Genomic DNA, 18,548 nt, shown 5'->3' with positions numbered 1-18,548 from the left:
GGGTGCAGGGGGATCACTGCTCCTAGCATGCACACAGAAGAGCTGGAGCACACATGTGATGTACATTCCACTTGTGAACATTCCTGCAATTGCAGAGAGCGTGCGCCTGTTCCAATCACTGCTGCACAGATTAAAAACTGATTGCAGATGAGCTGTTTTGGTATGGGGTTCTTGCCAACGGTCTGCAGTGGCTGTGTGATTCCTCGGGGAGTTGCTCTCCAGCCCAAAGGTCATGTCCTAAGTCGACCAGATCCCGTTTGTGTCCAGAAATGGCTGACAACAGATCAGCTGCTGGTCAAGTTTCTAACATCACACTGGCCTTGCTCCAGTGTCTGTGTCATCAGCCCCAGCACATACGGTGCACCTCTTCAAGGCTTTGCAACACTGAGACTCTGCACTTGGGCTCCAGACATCCTGCTGCACCCAGAGGTTATAATAGCTTTGGTATCTTGCAACTTTGTATATAACTACATCACTGTAATCATAAATGTCTAGGAGCATGGAGATGGAGAAATTCATCTTCCTGTAATTCTCTGTACTGCAGCCCCATGGTTGTCAACACCTAATGCAATATTGAAATTTCAGTTGAGAAATTGAAAGCTGTCCCTAACAAAAAACATCTAAATTTGTTATTGAAATCACACTAAGGATCAATAAATCCAAATGCTTCTAGCATAACCACGATTATAGGCAGTGTTTTAGACAAGCTCTTACAGGAAAACCAGGAACACAAGGCTAAAGAGAGACTAAGTGATGCACTCTGCAGGAATACTCATGGAAGTCTTCACAGTGCAGGAGTCTGATCTGATTACAGATGCTGTGCTTTAAGTACCCCTTATCATATCTTTTTTTTCACTGTTGTGCAGGGGTTGGACTCAGTGATCTCTGGAGGCTGGAGATGCTGTTTGCTATTGGCAGATGGAGAGAGGAAAAGCAAGTGCAAGGCATGCTGTGCATAGCCACCACATGGCATCTGCACCATTTCCCCCTGCACCAAGGAGGAGCAGCTCACAAGCTTGGCCTGGGCCAGGGAAGGGAGCAGACAAACATCTGGACCGACCCCAAACGAGCTGGTTCTGCAGGTTGGGTGTCTTCTGCTGCTTGTCTCACATCCTGCTGCTCAGCGGTAGATTTGTTCCTGCTCAGTGCTAACAGGAAACTCACACAGCATTTCTGTTTCAGCTGTGCCAACGCTTTGATCCCTTGCTGCTTGGATGGGGCGTTTGAAGAATGATGCCTGTGCTGATGTCCAGCCAGGCTTTGGGGATGAGTCTCCACACCAGGGTCCGTCTGACAGGACTGAGGGCTGGGGATCCAGCCAGGTTGAGTCCAGCGTGCTTTGCTCTTGTTCTTAGTGCTTGTTTTTGCTCAGGAGGGCAGGAGGTGAACCTCGTGAACCAATGCCTGCAGACGGGGTTTGCAGAGAAAGAGGTCCTGCAGGCCTTGTGTGACAGCCACGGAGCTGCAGCGAGGCTGCATCAGTGTAAAACACCAGAGATCCACGGAGGTGTGAAGGGGAGCTGTGGGCTGCAGTCACGCAGGAAGGGATGTGCATGCTCGGGGTTTGGTTGTTGTGTGTGTGTTAAGTGACTGTGATACCACTGCTGGGTCAGTGTGAGTGTACGGAACAAGTGTGACAGCCTTTTTGATGGAGCCCTGTGAAAGGAGTCCTATGGACTTGAGATCCAACTATCAGCCCGTGGGCATCATCCAGGAGTTGGGGTAGGGGATGAGGCAAGGGAAGGTGGTGTAAGAAGGTGATAAAGCAGTCTGGCAGCAGTTCTGTGTTTCTCCCATCTCCTGCTTTATTTCCTTCCAGGTGAAATAGATGGGTGCTGCAACATGCCCTTGAATGTAACAAAACCCACTCTAGTGTGGATTTGACATGGGCCCAGCACTGCAAGGTACGCTGCTGGGAGGAAGCGTCCATCTGGCTGAGGGCAGGAAGGCCCTCCAGAGGGATGCACTGAGGCCAGTTGTGCGAGGCTCAACAAGAGCAAGCGCCAGGTCCTGCGCTTTGGTCATGACGACCCCGTGCCAGCTTCTCCAGGATTTGGCTGGGGTAGAATTCCAAGCAGCCCCTGATTCCAGAACGTTGGGCTGGGCTGTTGGAATCTTCTGCCCTTGTGCCTGGTCTTGCCTCCCCACCCTGTCCGTCGTGGTGGAGCAGCCTGGTGGCCCTCAGTGATGTCATAAGGGCTAGAATGAGGGGAGGAGCAGTGCGTGCTGCGTCCCTTCATTGGAGCGCTGGAGCTCTGACTGAGCAGCTCGCTTGTTGCACTTGTGCACCGACTGCGTCCCTTTGTCTTCACACCGTCCTGTGCAGCACCTTGTAGGTAAGCTGAGACAGTGTGGGAGAGACGGGGGGACAGTGAGTGCTGAGAACTGCTGGCTGGCGGAGCTCATAGGATCACATTATCTCCATCAGCAGAGGGGTGGCCATGAGGGACAGGGAGGTGATTGTCCCTGTCTAATCTGCCCTTGTGGGGCCCCATCTGCAGTACAGTGTCCAGAAAGACAGGGAGCTGTTGGAGAGGGTCCAGAGGCGAGCCACAAAGATGATCGGGGGACAGGAGCACCTCCCCTGCAAAGACAGGCTGAGGGAGCTGGGCTTGTTCAGCCTGGAGAAAAGAAGGCTGTGGGTTGATTTCATGGCAGCCTTCAGTACCTAAAGGGAGCCTAAAAAGAGGAGGGGAATCAACTCTTTGAAAGGGTAGATAACAGTAGGACAAGGGGAAATGGTGTTAAGTTGAAAACTTAAGTTTTTAAGTTTAGGGAGGGCAGATTTTGATTTTTCCCTCGTGATCTTTGCTGAACCGTGGAAGCAAACTGACCTGCTCTTTCTCTCTCCTCTCTCCACCCTCTGCCTGCTACCCTGCTGCAGCTTTTGCTCGTGGAAGATCATAGCAAAGTGACAAGGAACGGCTGCGGATTCGTGAGATTTCTCTTCCTCGTTCTGATCTCTTGCCAGGTACCTGCCATGGTTTGTCCCCCCACATGCTTTAGCAGCCCGTGACGCCCCGTGTTTAGTAACACAGCCTCATCCAGCTTTGATGGGACGCTGGTCACGTGTGGGTTTTCTCCACGTGCTCTGCAGTTCAGCCCTCAGAAGGATGCTGTCTGTGGTGCTGTGACCAGCTGGTCTACAGGAAACCAATCCCTTAGGCAAAGAGTCCCAGCCCCAGCTTGTGCAGAGCTGCACAGCATCACCAGGGACACCAGCAGGCGTGCTTGGGCTGTGTGAGTGTGCCCGACAGCTGTAGGGAGCACAGCAGAGATGTGAACAGAGAAAATAAAAGTGTGTTTCTTTTCAGTTCCAGCTTGTCACACCTACGCTGATGGCCGTGGCGTGCAGCGAGATCAGCTGTGGGCCTGACCTGGCATGGACAGAGGTAGAGTATGAAGCTCTGATTGGTCTTTGTTCCCTGACTGCAGCCAGCAGAGTGAGCCGCAGATGTGCTCTCCTGCTTTCCAAGAGAGCTCCTCTGTGGCAAGACAGTAGTGCAAGAGTGGCAAGTTTATAAAAGTACCAGAGCCATCTCGGCTGTTGTGTTTGTCCTCTACTGACTTTTCCCTTGAAATGGCTGCAGAAACAACAATCATTCTCTGCTCTGTTTGGCCTCGCTGTTGGTTGGACTGCTCAAGAGAGCTGCTTGGTGCTTGCAATGGCACTGTTTGCACCTTGTAACTGCAGCCGTAGCTTTGGTTTCCCTCTTCACGGTCTCCTAGCATCTGAAACAGTCAGCCTTCCTGCACAAAGAGCGCAGGAAAGGAGGGGGCAAAATGGACAAGGCCACCTGTCTGCGTCAGTGCCATTGCTGATTAGTCTGGGTGGGGAGATATGCATCTTTGCTGGCGTGTGGCTGCTGCACACCAGGGAGAGAAACAGCCGTTATTAGACTTGCAGTTCCTTCTGAAGTGCCCATGATAAGGACCGAGTGCATTTCCTGCAGCTTTCTCTGCAGATGTGCTCCTCACCTTGAAATCCTCCTTGTTGGTTCCCAGCTCCTCACCGTGGCCTGTGCTCTCTGTTTCAGGCTGAGAACAAGGGGAAGCCCCTGCTAGACCATGAGGTGGCACCTGTGAATGTTCCAGCTATTGCTGCTGCCCATGCTATTAAGAGATACGTTGCCCAGGCAGCGGATGAACTCTCCTTTGAGGTAAGCAGTTCAAGGCGTTCCTTGTTGCTCAATTTTACAATGGCAAATGCCTTCAGAGCTGCACTGGTGCAAGTGCTTTAATGCTCGGCCATGTTTGGCAGTGCAGAAGAATGCATACATTTGAGCTGTGCTTTCCTCCCAGCTGTGCTGAAGCTGGGATTGACGTTGCAATCTCTTGCAGGTGGGAGACATCGTGTGTGTCATCGACATGCCACCAAAGGAGCTGACCCCCTGGTGGAGAGGCAAGCTCGGCTTCCAGGTAGGCACAAGCTTCAGACTGGAGAGTGCAACTTCAGTAGAGGCAGGAATCTCAGCTTAGAGCTGCTCTGCCTGCATAGGATGCCTAATGGACATAAACAGTTTCCCTGTGTCTGTGTCAGAGGACCTTGCCGATGGCTGCAAATGTTGAAAAATTATTACCTTTATGCTTTGAACTATGGCCATTTTCTGCTGGATAGTCTTATGGAACGTCAGGCAAGCACGTTCCGAGGGAAATGTTATGTGGCTTTTGGTTTAACAGTTCAGACCTGAGAAGTGCTGCATGCAATAGTTGGCTTCTCTTCTTGTTACAGGTTGGATTTTTTCCAGGGGAGTGTGTGGAACTGATTAATAAGAACATTCCTGAGGCACTCATCAACTCAGTGCCAAAGCCAGGTAGGGATGTTACATTTGATGGTGTGGGGAAGCAAAATGAAGTCTTTTTTGGGGTGCGTTCCATGTTTAGTACCTCCTTTATCCATCCCACATTGTCCTCTGGGTTGATGATTCTTCATGCACACCATGGGGCAGAGATTTGGCCCAATCCTCCTGGGTTTATGACTGGACTTGGGGAAACTATAGAATACTCATGGAATGGCTTGGGATGGAAAGGAACCTCAGGGATCATCATGCTCCAACCCTCCTGCCTCAGGATGGTCTCCCAGCCCCCACATTTAATGTGAGACTAGATCAGGCTGCCCAGGGCCCCATCCCACCTGGCCTTGGGCTCCTCCAGAGATGGGGAAAATCCCTTTTTGTATGTACTGGTTGGTAATGTTCTTCCCGTTCTGACGTGCCCTGTAGAATGTGCTGTGCTCGGCCTCGTCCAACGGAGCCAGACCTGAAATGACCTGGTTTCTTCCTTTTGTTGTGCAGTGCCCAAGAAACGCAGCAAGATCCTCACCTTCCTTCGTTCCTTGGTGAAGGCCCGCCCAAAGAAACCGACCGAGCGGGAGGTGGAGAAGGAAAGGGTGTTTGGCTGTGACCTGGGAGAGCATCTTCTCCACTCCGGTCGTGATGGTAAGGAGCAGCCCATTCCTGAGATCTTCCTCTGCTGGGCATCTAAAGAGGATGAAAGGGAGCTCATATCTAGCAGGGGGCAGGCTGATAGCAGTGGAGACACGTGTAATGGGAGTTGATGGCTGAAGGATAAAGTGAGGCGGATGCTCCTAAGAGACAAGCACATCTGTATTTGCTTCAGCCAAGCCTGGCTGGGCTTAGTGGATGGGATGTGAAGCACAGCCTGCAGCACGATTGAATCAGGAGCTCCACTGACGGCTGGCACGTGTTCTTCAGTCCCCCAGGTCCTCCAGAGCTGCGCTGAGTTCCTTGAGCAGCACGGCGTGGTGCAGGGGATATACCGCCTGTCCGGCGTCGCGTCCAACATCCAGAGACTGCGGTAAGAGTGCTGCGACTGACACAGCCTGAGTGCATCTGGTGTGGCTTTGGGCTTGCCTTCCTCTCGCTCAACCGGGTTTGCGTCCCTCTCTGCAGGCAGGAATTTGAGTCGGAGCAGATTCCTGAGCTCACCGTCCGTGACATTCACAGCGTGAGCTCCCTCTGCAAGATGTACTTCAGGGAGCTCCCGAACCCTCTGCTCACCCACCAGCTGTACGGCAAGTTCTCGGTAAGCACAAGGCCACGTCTTTCATTTCCCTCTTCCTGGGCCTCTTGGCAGATGGCTGCAGCAGTGCCCCAGCTCGGAGGCCCTTTTGCTGTCAGCCCCACGAGGTTTACTCGCAGTGGTGTACTAGCCTGATTGGTGTCTCGCTCCCTTTCTGCACTACTCCAGGATGCTGTTGGTGCCGCTACAGAGGAGGAGCGGCTGCTCAGAATGCAGGATGTCATCCAGCAGCTGCCCGCTCCTCACTACAGGTCAGTGCTGCCCTCAGCCTGCTGAGCTCAGCCCTGCTGCATTGCAGAGGGCAACGATGCGGTTCCAGGCTTTGTCTTTCTGAATTGCAGCACGGCATGCTCGTTGGTGCTGAACGTTTGCCTCTCTTGTTTTCCAGGACTCTGGAGTATCTGATGAGACACTTGGCGTGTCTGGCTGGGAGCTCCAGTATAACAAACATGCATGCCAAGAACCTAGCCATTGTGTGGGCTCCAAACCTCTTAAGGTAAACTTCTGGTTCTGTTTCAACGCTTCCTCTGTTCTCCAGTAAAAAAAAAAACAGTCCTCTCTTTTTCTCCATCAAATGTGCTCTTCTCCTGTAAAATCTGTGGCTGACAGAAGAGCAGGAGCCTGAGCTGTTCTCCATCCCCACGGGCACAATGTCTAGGTGACAATTTCTGCAGTCTTGTTGAGATGGGACTGACGTGTCCTTGATCATCCAGGGGAATTTCTGCAGTGGCATCACTGATTGCCCACTGCGGAAGTCTCCAGAGCCTCAGCTGACAGCTTTTGGCTGCAACAATTCAGACTCGGGGAAACGGTCTTGGAGAAATGACTTCTAAAATCTGCCTTTTCTACAGATCACAGCAGAACGAGTCTGCCTGCGCCAGCGGAAGAGCTGCCTGCATGGAGCTGCAGACGCAGTCGGATGTGGTGGAATTCATCATCAACCACACCGACGTCCTCTTCGGCTCCAAATCCGGAGCAGACATTGCAGATGCAGCAGGTGAGTGTCTTCCTCCATTAGCTTGATCTTGACCCGACACCTTGACCAAATGCAGGCCTTCTCCAGGATGTTTGAGATACTCTTTTACCATCAAGGGGACAGCAGACCTCTGGGCTTCCATTAGGGTATGGCATCCTGTTGCTGGATGCTGAGAACATCCAAGCCCAAACTTCACAAGGAGGAAACCGTCATTATTATGGTTTGCACGCAGGAAAAGCTTGATGCAAGTGTGGCAGCGAAGCTTTCTCAGTTCCCTGCCCCCATTTCCTTGGGTTTTTCCTTGCCTATTTTGATACAGTAAGCTGCTCTTAATGATGACCGTGTCCTTTGCCATAAACACACCTCTTCCCACATGGTTATTTTGGGCTCCTCTTCTTCCAGTGGCTCGGATAAGCAAGCCTGAGAAAAATACAGCACCTCCCCCAGAACTGTGGTGGCTGTGCTGCTGCTTTCTGATCCTCGCTCTTACCTCTGGTTTTCCCTGACAGGGCACAATTCTCTCCCAGGGCCCAAGTCTGTGGGGGTCTCTTCTGCTGCCACAAAGCTGCTCAGCCTGGAGGAGGCACAGGCACAGAGGCGAGGCCACAGCACCTCTTCTGTGGTAACAGAGAGCAGCAGGGACATTGAAGTGGAAGAAAGCCCTGCAGCTGGGCAGGGCAAATTCCACACCGTCGTTGACTTTCCATCTGACAGGTAAAGAGGACTTTCTTTTCCAGCACCTAGCATCATTGTTTGGGTGGGTTTTTGTGTTTTCCTGCAGAAACCAGGCAGTGCTAGGAACAAGCAACTGCTGCCAAGACTCACAGCATTGGCTGTTTTCTCTCTCCAGACAAAATCCACCCAGCAAGACTGAGGAATCACCAGCTAGCAGTTGGTGTTGCTGCTTCAGCCTCAGGAAGCCATCCTCTGGCAGCAAACGCCAACTGCAGCGCAATGCCAGGCAGCCCTCAGAAACAGCAGTGGTAGTCCTGGCAGGTAAGGGTGCAAATGCAGCTTCCAAATCCCTGCTTTTCAGGAACATACAATTCAAGCTTGCTCTGCACATGTATCTCTTTCTAGCGTTCAATCCCGTGCCTAAATCTTCACCCCTGATCAAGTACCACTGTCGTAATTCAGCTTGTGAAAGTTTGACACTAACCCCTGTGTATCCTTTCTAGGTGAATCGAGCCCTTGCCAAGCCATAAGATCCAGGGCAAGTAGCGAGGATGCTCTGTGTGCTTCCATCAGTGGAGAGCTCATAGGAAGCACAAATTGCTGCAGTTCTAATAGCAGCCTTCCATCTAACAACATTAATGGAGAGAAGGAGCTCATCGAAGTCCATGCTCTCATTACACCTGGCTCTGCTGAAGTTGCTGACCTGAGCCTCCCAGACACCACAGTCACAAGTGTGGATTTTAACCCAGAGTCTCTGCAGTGCAGCCCATCTGAAGCACAGTGTGAGTGCCCCGACAGCAGCACCTCCATGCAGGAGCAGGTCAGCATCAGTGAAGAGGAGCAGAGCCTTTTGCAGGGGGACTTTCAATCAGACCTCCAGTCCCAGGCACCGGACAGCAGCACTGAGAGCTCTGAGCCACTCTCTCCATGACAAGACAGGATGAGTCCCATCTTCACCGTGGACCTCTCACACCCTCCTGTCCTTTATATAATAATAAAAGCACACTCGTGCTCAATCAACGCCTTGACTGCCTCCAGAGTCTTCATTCACACGGACTGGGATGAATGCAGCACACAGCAAGGCACCCCAGCTTGCAATGCTGTGGCTGTGGGGTGCGTGCAGCACAGCTCCGGGTTTGTTCCTGTTTTGTCTGGCTTTGGGATGTCTGCAGGGGGAGCTCTGCTACCATTTGGCATGGTAGCAAATAATCTCTCGCATCCTGGATGCTGCTCATGATACTCCCAAGCTTCCTGGCTGTGGCTTTGTGATGCTTTTCAGGGCCTTCTGATGCATTTTGATGCCTTGGATGTTGCTTAACACCTCCCTCCTCCCATCATGTCCTTTCCTGGCTCCCATCTACGAACTGGCCCTGCAGATCATCTCCAGACCTGTCATCAGCACACTGCGGCAGGAGAAGCTCCCCTGGCCAACGTCAGGCAGTACTGCTTGGTCTGCAGCTCAGTGGCCATTTCCCTTTTAGGCGGCTCCTGCAGAAGAATCAAGCAGCAGAACCTTTTGCTCACCCTGCACCACACAAATGCTGCAAAAGCAGAAACAACCTGGGAATCTCTGGTTTGCAAGACTTCACAGACACTTATTGACTGTGTCTGATGGTTCCCTCCCATCCTTGATTTCCTTCTCCCCTTCTCCTCGTCTGATCCCACTGCTGAGCCATGATCAAGCTGCCCAGTGTGGCAGAGCATCGTGCAGAGCCGTGCTGGCACCTCCTCCCCTTCCTCTCCTGCAGCTCAGCCTGCAACCTGAGCAAGTTTTTTTCTGAGAAAGTGACCAGCTCTTTTCCATCCCTTTGCCCCTACAAACAGTTGTCCAGAGGATCTCGTCCAAGAATTCCTGGAACAGCCTGCAGCTGGCTCTCCTGAAGTTCAGGCTCCTGCCTTTGCTTCCTGCCAGGCCCGCATTCCTTGAGATCACCAACTCAAGGAGGGCATGGTAACTACAGCCCTGACTGCCTCCTGTCGTAACCCCTGGTGTGCACCATGTCCAGCAATGCTTCCCTTCTGCTTGCTGTGCCCAATGCCTGCACCACAGAGTGATTCTCACTGCACTCCAGGAGTCTGTCAGATTGCTTGCAGCCAGCCATGCTGATTTCCCAGACTGACTGGAATCCCCCATCAGGATGAGAGTCAGTGAGTGCGATGCTTCTGCTGGCTGCAGTAAGCAGCTCCCACCAACAGGCTCTCTTTCCAGGCGGCTGTAGCAGACCCTCACCTCCAGAAGCCCTGCACTGCTGCACTTCCTAATTTTACCCACAAGTTTACAACCTGGTCATAGCTATTCTTAGTTCTTTGCAGTCCACTTCTCATCATAGAGGGCAAATCCCTTGCCTTCCAGAATTCCATAGTATCAATTGTGTCTGCTTATGTCAGGATTTTTTTTCTTTCTTTCTTTTTCCATTTTCTAGGTAGGAAAATGAATTTCTGAGCCAGGAGAAGCAGAAGTGAAACAGTCTTCCTGGCACTGCTCAGGTTGCAGGAGTTGCCAAGTGCTCCTCAGGTAATGTGTGCTGAAGAGCTGACCTTGGTGGCAGGGGCTGTGGCTGCATTTTGTGCCTGTCATGCGGGAATCCAAGAAAGCCTATTCAGAGCAGGAGCTGCAGAGCGAGATAAACATCACGAGAAGGTAAGGCTGAGAAGCAAGGACACCTCCAGAAAGAAGAGAAAAACTGAGTCAAGTGAGCTGCGTGACGACCGTGTGATGCTGACCATGATTGGAGGAAGAGCGCATGGCTGGGAATGACTGATGGCTCTGGTTGGATGGGTGCCTGTGTGCACAGAGTTAAGGAGTGTTTGTGGGATGTTTTGCTGGCATCTAACGGCTGTAAGGGGAAGTCAAGAGAGAAAACTTGTGAATGCATAGAAGGGATGTTAAAATCTGGAACAGACTCTTTGGATCAGTCACAGCTGAGTCCAGATTGCCACACTGTCAGAACCTGGGGCCTAGGATTTTCCTTAGAGTGCCAACTGCTTATTTTAAATGATAAAAAGTAACATTGAAAAAAGCTTCCCTCCTTGCATTACAATAAGGCATTGATATTTGATGTTTCTGTCTTTCCATTCCTTTAGCAGCCTGGGTGTTGATGCAGCTGCATGCATCTGCTGCCCTCCCCTTCTGTTTTGTGTAAAAGAACAGTAAAATATGCAATCAGTGTGAGATCTTTCTGAAGTATTTTACTTTATTTGCCCCTAGGCTGTAATGGCTGGGAAATTGCAGTGACACAGCCTTGTGCTGCTGCATTGGTGCTCATCCCACGTTTCCTTTCTCTGTCTCGCAGGTCAGCTCCTGCTGGAAGCAGATGGTATCCCAGTGTGAATGAAGGTCAGTGCAGGAGCAGCTGCTGATGGGAGGAAGGAAGTCCATGCTGAAGAGCTCTGAAGCATCTGCAGGTATGGTTCTGGAGGAGGCAGCAGTGATGTCGGAGGGCTCCCCAGCAGGAAGCTGTCTCATCCAAATGCTTGCTGAGTGGTTGGAAGGGAGCTTTCTGCATGACAGCAGCACCAGCTGCTTGCTTCAAATGCTGCAAAGACAAGGATTAGCACGAGTTCCAGTATCTACAGTATCATCACGAATCACGATAGGATTACAATGTGTCCTCATACAAACGCAGCCATTTCTCTCTGAGTCCAAAGGCTGTCCGGAAAGCATCTGTGAGGTCTCTCACACCAAACCACTGCTGTCCGTGTGGGATCTGACTCATTAGGGTATAGGGGTTAGGAACCACAGGCTGTCTTTTGAGAACGGGTTCAGTCATTTCCTTACATCTTGCACCAGCCGATACGTGCCGTCTGCCTTCCGTGCCGACAGGATTGGGGTGTTATAAGGACACAGACAAGGTTCCAGAAGACCATCCTTAACCAGTGTCTGTGTTACAGCTTTTAGACCCACTCTCCCTTCTAAGGCTATGGGATATTGTTGCTGTTTCACAGCTCCACTCCCTCCTTGGGCAGTTCTTTGTAAGGGAAAATTGTGAGTCCACCCCGATTTCCTTCCCCTGCCCACAGCTTTGGATTCATTTCTTCTCATCATCAGCTGTTAACACATTCATTGACACCTGATATCTGTTTCACAGTCTTTCAGCTGTAATCTTCATTTAACTGTTAAATCTCTCCCCCATAAATCGGTCCCTGCTTCAGGCACAGAGAACAATTGCCCTGCAACTATTTTATCTTTCCATATTAACTCTGTGGTCTCCAAGAGTGGAGCTGTCACTTCTGATCCCTCAGCCCCAGTTATGCACAACAGCCACATCCAGATACACGTCTGGTACCTCTGAACTAGCTAATGCTGTAGGATGGAATGTTGTTTCTGCACTGGCTATCAAATGTGGGATTGCTCTGAAGTAGTACAGCACCATGTGTTTAGTAATTTGCCCTTAGAAACAGTTTGAAAAAGTAGAAAGACTTTATTAGTATTAGTAAAAAGAAGTTATTTCATAACATATTTTAGAAATACAGTTGTTCAATCATGTGATCAATTCTCACTTACAGAACTGTAATAGTTACAAATTGCATGGGTTTAGTATTAAAGACCAGAAAGCATGTTGTAAGGCCATTCTGTTTGGATAGGAGAAGCTCAGCAAAAGAAAAACAGACTCCAAAGAAGCCAGGGCCTCCACACAAGGCCGAACTGACTCACTCTGTGGGCAGGTTGGGATGCAACAGGCAGGCATCAAGAGACTCCCCTCTGTCCTCCTTCCAAACTTCTCTCTATTCAGGGATGAGCAGGTGTCCAGAAATAGTGGCCAAGTGTTGATAAGCAGCTGTCAGGCGTTCAATAATTAGCAGTAAACCTGCTGAGCGAGCAACAATTGGTGTTTAGCCAGTCACACACACACACACAGAATGGCCCGGGTTGGAAGGGACCTCAAGGATCAGGAATCTCCAACTCCCTGCCAAAGGCAGGGCCACCAACCTCTGCACCATTGCACATATGCACATTGCTGGATAGAAACAGCAGTGTGGGAAAAAACTGTATGGTGTGGATGCAAAGGGTGAATCAGAATGGCTTAACACCTGCCCCACAAGGGAAAGCAATCTTTTACCTGCTTTGCCATGCTCGTGGCAGCAGAAATGCAGATGCCAGCAGCTGATGCCCACAAGGACAGCCAGCCTGGACTTATTTTCATTACATATCTTTGTCCTGATGTCCTTCTACAAGCTGGAACATTTCTCCATCTCAGCAGAAGAGGGCAGGAGGGGTCCAAGGTGAGGGCACACTCTCCCCTGTTTATCAGGCACACAAAGAGAAAGAGAAAATGAAAACCAGATGTGTTTCCCTGCCCATGGCAAAAAACAGCCTTTCCATCCTTACAGTCCTTCCTGACATCAGCACTAATTGAAACAACATCCCACTCACCCTTGCCATGTCTGGCAGAGGTTGCAGCTCTTTCTATTGCATCCCTCTAGCTTTCAAGTCAAGAGCTCCTGTGTCACACAAGGAAAAGGAATTTTTACCTGCTGTGCCATGCTCATGGCAACAGCAATGCAGATGCCAGCAGCTGATGCCCACAAGGACAGCCAGCCTGGACTTATTTTCATTACATATCTTTGTCCTGATGTCCTTCTAGAAGCTGGAACATTTCACCATCTCTGCAGAAGAGGGCAGGAGGCGTCCAAGGTGAGGGCACACACTCCTTTTTTTCTGGCACACAAAGAGAAGATGAAAACCAGATGCGTTTCCCTGCCCATGGCAAACACCAGCCTTTCCATGCTTACAGTCCTTCCTGACATCAGCACTAATTGAAACAACATCCCACTCACCTTTGCCATGTCTGGCAGAGGTTGCAGCTCTTTCTATTGCATCCCTCTAGCTTTCAACTCAAGAGCTCCTGTGTCACACAAGGAAAAGCAATCTTTTACCTGCTGTGCCATGCTCATGGCAGGAGCAATGCAGATGCCAGCAGCTGATGCCCACAAGGACAGCCAGCCTGGACTTATTTTCATTACATATCTTTGTCCTGATGTCCTTCTACAAGCTGGAACATTTCTCCCTATGAGCAGGAGAGGGCAGAAGGGGACAAAGTTGCAGGCACACTCTCCCCTGTTTATCTGGCACTCAAAGAGAAAGAGAAAATGAAAACCAGATGTGTTTCCCTGCCCATGGCAAACACCAGCCTTTCCATCCTTACAGTCCTTCCTGACATCAGCACTAATTGAAACAACATCCCACTCACCTTTGCCATGTCTGGTAGAGGTTGCAGCTCTTGCTATTGCATCCCTCTAGCTTTCAACTCAAGAGCTCCTGTGTCACACAAGGAAAAGCAATCTTTTACCTGCTGTGCCATGCTCATGGCAGGAGCAATGCAGATGCCAGCAGCTGATGCCCACAAGGACAGCCAGCCTGGACTTATTTTCATTACATATCTTTGTCCTGAAGTCCTTCTAGAAGCTGGGACATTTCTCCCTCTGAGCAGCAAAGGGCAGGAGGGGTCCTAGTTGCAGGCACACTCTCCCCTGTTTATATGGCACTCAAAGAGAACATGAAAACCAGATGTGTTTCCCTACCCATGGCAAAAAACAGCCTTTCCATCCTTACAGTCCTTCCTGACATCAGCACTAATTGAAACAACATCCCACTCACCTTTGCCATGTCTGGCAGAGGTTGCAGCTCTTGCTATTGCATCCCTCTAGCTTTCAAGTCAAGAGCTCCTGTGTCACACAAGGAAAAGCAATCTTTTACCTGCTTTGCCATGCTCATGGCAGTAGCAGTGCAGATGCCAGCAGCTGATGCCCACAAGGACAGCCAGCCTGGACTTATTTTCATTACATATCTTTGTCCTGATGTCCTTCTAGAAGCTGGGACATTTCTCCATCTCAGCAGAAGAGGGCAGGAGGGGTCCAAGGTGAGGGCACACTCTCCCCTGTTTATCATGCACTCAAAGAGAAAGAGAAAATGAAAACCAGATGTGTTTCCCTGCCCATGGCATACACCAGCCTTTCCATCCTTACATTCCTTCCTGACATCAGCAATAACTGAAACAACATCCCACTCACCTTTGCCATGTCTGGCAGAGGTTGCACCTCTTTCTACTGAATTCCTCTTGCTTTGAAGTCAACAGAACCTGTATCACACAAGGAAAAGCAATCCCTTACCTGCTGTGCCATGCTCATGGCAGCAGCAATGCAGATGCCTGCAGCTGATGCCCACAAGGACAGCCAGCCTGGACTTATTTTCATTACATACCTTTGTCCTGATGTCCTTCTTGAAGGCTGAACACTTCTCCATCTCAGATGCAATGGTCAAAAAAGGTCCAAGTTTAGGGCACCCTCTCCTCATGGCCTCTTGCACTCATAGACAAAGGGAACATGAATACCAGAATTCTTTCTTTGCCCATGGCAGACACTAGGCTTTCCATCCTGACAGTCCTTCCTACAATCACCTGGAATTGAAACAACATCCCCCACATATCTTTTTTGAGCTTATTCATGCATGAATAATAATAATGAGAATTTTTCTGTAAATCTTATTTCTGCATGGAAACGATCAGATAACTGGAGCTTTTTTCTCTAAAACAATCCAGGAAATTTGCATTGCTTATCTATGTACGCAAAATGTTTTGTCCTTTCATCTCAAATATCAATTCATCTAGCAAAATAAGATAGAAAAAGTATTTACAGACATTTTTGGACATAGATTTCTTCTGGTCAAGTGGGAAAGAATCTAAGCTGCAATCATGAAATTGTTTTATCAGTTTTTCTGATTTAGCCAGTGTTACTAAAAGGGAAATAAGACACAGGCTTTTTATAGCAGCTGCCAATTAAAGAATGATAATAAGTTTTATTATTCTTGGCTAAGATCAAAGTCCCGCATTTCAGGATTATCTCCAGCTCATCAAGTATAATTAACAGTTTTGGATAGCCACATTATTATATAGCAATATTGTCTTCCTGCAAGGAATTTCATTGTTTTGACACGTGCCACAGGTTGTTAATAGATTGCCTGATTACCTTTTTTTTTTTTTTATTGGCTTATGATGACTACAGAAAATTATACAGCAGCACCATAAAAACTTTAAATCCTATCCCATGTATCTGCATTCATACGAAAATAATATTGGAAAGCATTGGTGAAACTAAGATTACAAAATAAAGCAGAGGACAATTTCAGTGAAAGCCTACAGGTTTCACAGCTCTGCCCGTTTCAAACCCCTGAAGACATCCACGGGTTTCCTGCTGTGGGACACAGGCACTCACCTGCAGCTCAGCACTGCCTGCTCATGCCTGCGCACACCTTCAGGCTGGAACCAAGGAAATCCTCAGCAAAGACATCAGTACACTTTTGTTATGATGACTTTCCTAAAGAAGCATCAAATATTTCTTCTCGAGAAATACTGCAAGTCCCTTTGACACTAGCCCTTATTTTAAATGTTTAGATTTGTGCTTCATTCAGGCGTGCTGTCACTCCCAAAAAGATTTTTATTCTTTTTCATTCTGAGGAACACAGTGATTTCTGCCTTGTTTACTGGCTGTAGGCACAGCAATACTCCTGCACCTTCAGGGAAACAGCAAATCCATCTCTTTCACACCCTACTTCTATCAAGCTCATTCACCTTACAAGGTATTTATTGCAAGCAGCTCTTCCAAAAATGGAGATTAACAGAACCTGCAACCCAGGACACCTCAGTAAGCCAGTACTTTTCATCTCCTGAAAGTGTAGGTAGACACAGAGCTGGAACATCTTTTCCAGAGCTGTGTGATGCTATCTCATCTATGTTCCTTTACTGTGCACTCAGTTTCACTTCTTATCTAACCTGGTTGCATCCCAGGATTTCTGGTGCCAAAAATAAACTGACAGCTTTCATCACTAGTTAAAAGGAAACTGCAATAGGAAAAGCAATTTTTCTGATTTCTCTGTTGATCAAAGATGCTTCATGCAAGCCTGATGCGGTAGAAACAATATCAGCTTTAGAATGACAGTCATTAGAGCAGAATCCTTTCACTGATGAAATCCCACAGTCCTGATTCATACAACACTGACACTGGAGGACACAGTAGTTTAGATGAGAGCGCATTAAAAATGACTAAGTTAAGGTCTCAGCAAAGAGTGACAAGTATGAAAAAAAGAGGTTGCAGAAACTGCTTCAGTGTGGCACTCTGGCATAAAGTATGACAACACACAACCTGCCTGTGCAGTTCCAGAAGCAGAAGAAAGCCGTCAACCAAGACTTGTTCTCATCTGCTCTGAAAGTCCACTGGGACAAGGCCACTTTTCTCTGACGTGCTTCCAGAAGTATCACTTCTGAGCACTGTGCCAGGGAGTTACAAGATAGTTTGTGTGTACAGAGGAGAAAAAGACGTCTGTCTGGAAACAGACTTGGTGAAGGAGAAGCAGCATTTCCAGAGTACTTCAGAAAGAACTGAGCACTGCCCCAAGAGCTTCAGAGCGGCAGGCTGTCACAGTGTGCCAACAGCTCAGCTGTGAGTTGGCACTGAAGCTGCACCACAGGGAGAACAAAGCCCCCTGTGCACCCTTGGAGAGCCAAGGGTTGGAGATTCATGAACCTTGAGCTCCTTTCCAACCCGGGCCATGCTGGGATTCTGGGATTCTCACCTTTGCCTCATCTGGCAGAGGGAGGCAGCTCTTTCTCTTGTCTCCCTATGGCTGTCAGGTCACCAGGGCCAGTGTCACACAGGGAACTGCAAACACTGTGTGTGCTGTGCCCTGCCCATGGCAGCACAGAGGCAGCTGCCAGCAGCTGATGCCCACAAGGACAGCCAGCCTGGACTTCCTTTGATTCCTTCCCTTTGGATCAGCGTCCTTCAGGAAGGCGGAACATCTCTCCAGCTGAGCAGCAGAGGACAGCAGGGCTTCGTTGTCTGGGCATGTTCTCTTCTGGCCCTCTGGCCCTCACAGACACAGGAGGAGGACACAGAGGCTGCTGTAACACAGCCAGCCCTGCCTCTCAGGTCAGCTCTCAGGCCATCCTCTCTCCCCTCAGCAGCAGCTCACTGTTCTGCACTCCTCTGGCCTGGGCTGGCAGAGGTGTGCAGCAGTTCTGCTGATCTCCCAGTGCTGGCCATGTCTGCAGTGCCTGTGTGAAAGACACAGGAAGCTGCCAGCATTGCACTGCTCTGCTGTGCCCCTGCCATCACCGAGTTTGCTGTCAGCAGCTGCTGCTACACGTCCATTCAGGCACAGGCCTTTCCTTCCTGGCCCTCTTTCCCCCCCTCTCTCCTCTGCTCTCTCTCGTGCTCCCCTTTGGCCTGGGCTGGCTGAGCAGTGCAGGCCTTGTTGTTGCTCCCTGGGCCAACTACGTCACGGTTCCCCGTGACTCTGCCAGCTGCTCTGACACAGCGACTGCGTCCTCAGTGTGGATTCCAGAATGCGACAGACGTCCAGAGAAGACTTCCAGGGCTGATTGGAACATGCTGCCATCAAGAACTGCCATGGCTCAGGCCCCCTGGGAATCTGCTCACAGCGAAAGCTGCTGTCACTCTGTGTGGGCACAGCCTTGTCTGTGTAGGCCTGCTCACACTGCAGCCCCTGTCTGCACCAGAACCGTGCCGATCCACCTTCTCTTGGCCTCCTTGCCTGCATGGAAAAGGGCAGCTTGGGCTGAAGTCCCTCAACTTTCAGATGGCCGAGTGAAGTCTCTGAGCCCTGGTGACCCACTCAGCTCTTCAGCCTGCTGACCTGCTCTGCTGGGGCTGTCTTAAAAGGCAGAGGGCACGTTATCCTCATGTCCCCACATCCATCCCTCTTAGCATACTGTAGGCCAGTTCCTAAAAGGACACCTGCACAATCTCTCTGAATGTTAATCAACATGTAGTTAGTTTTCAGTGGTGATTAGCTATGTGTTTAGTCAGAGGTGCAATGGTTCTAATGGTGAGAGAAAGA

Source organism: Phasianus colchicus, chromosome Z, assembly GCF_987193195.1.
Source record: "Phasianus colchicus chromosome Z, bPhaCol1.hap1.1, whole genome shotgun sequence".
Lineage (NCBI taxonomy): Eukaryota > Metazoa > Chordata > Aves > Galliformes > Phasianidae > Phasianus > Phasianus colchicus.
This window is presented reverse-complemented; position numbering follows the sequence as displayed.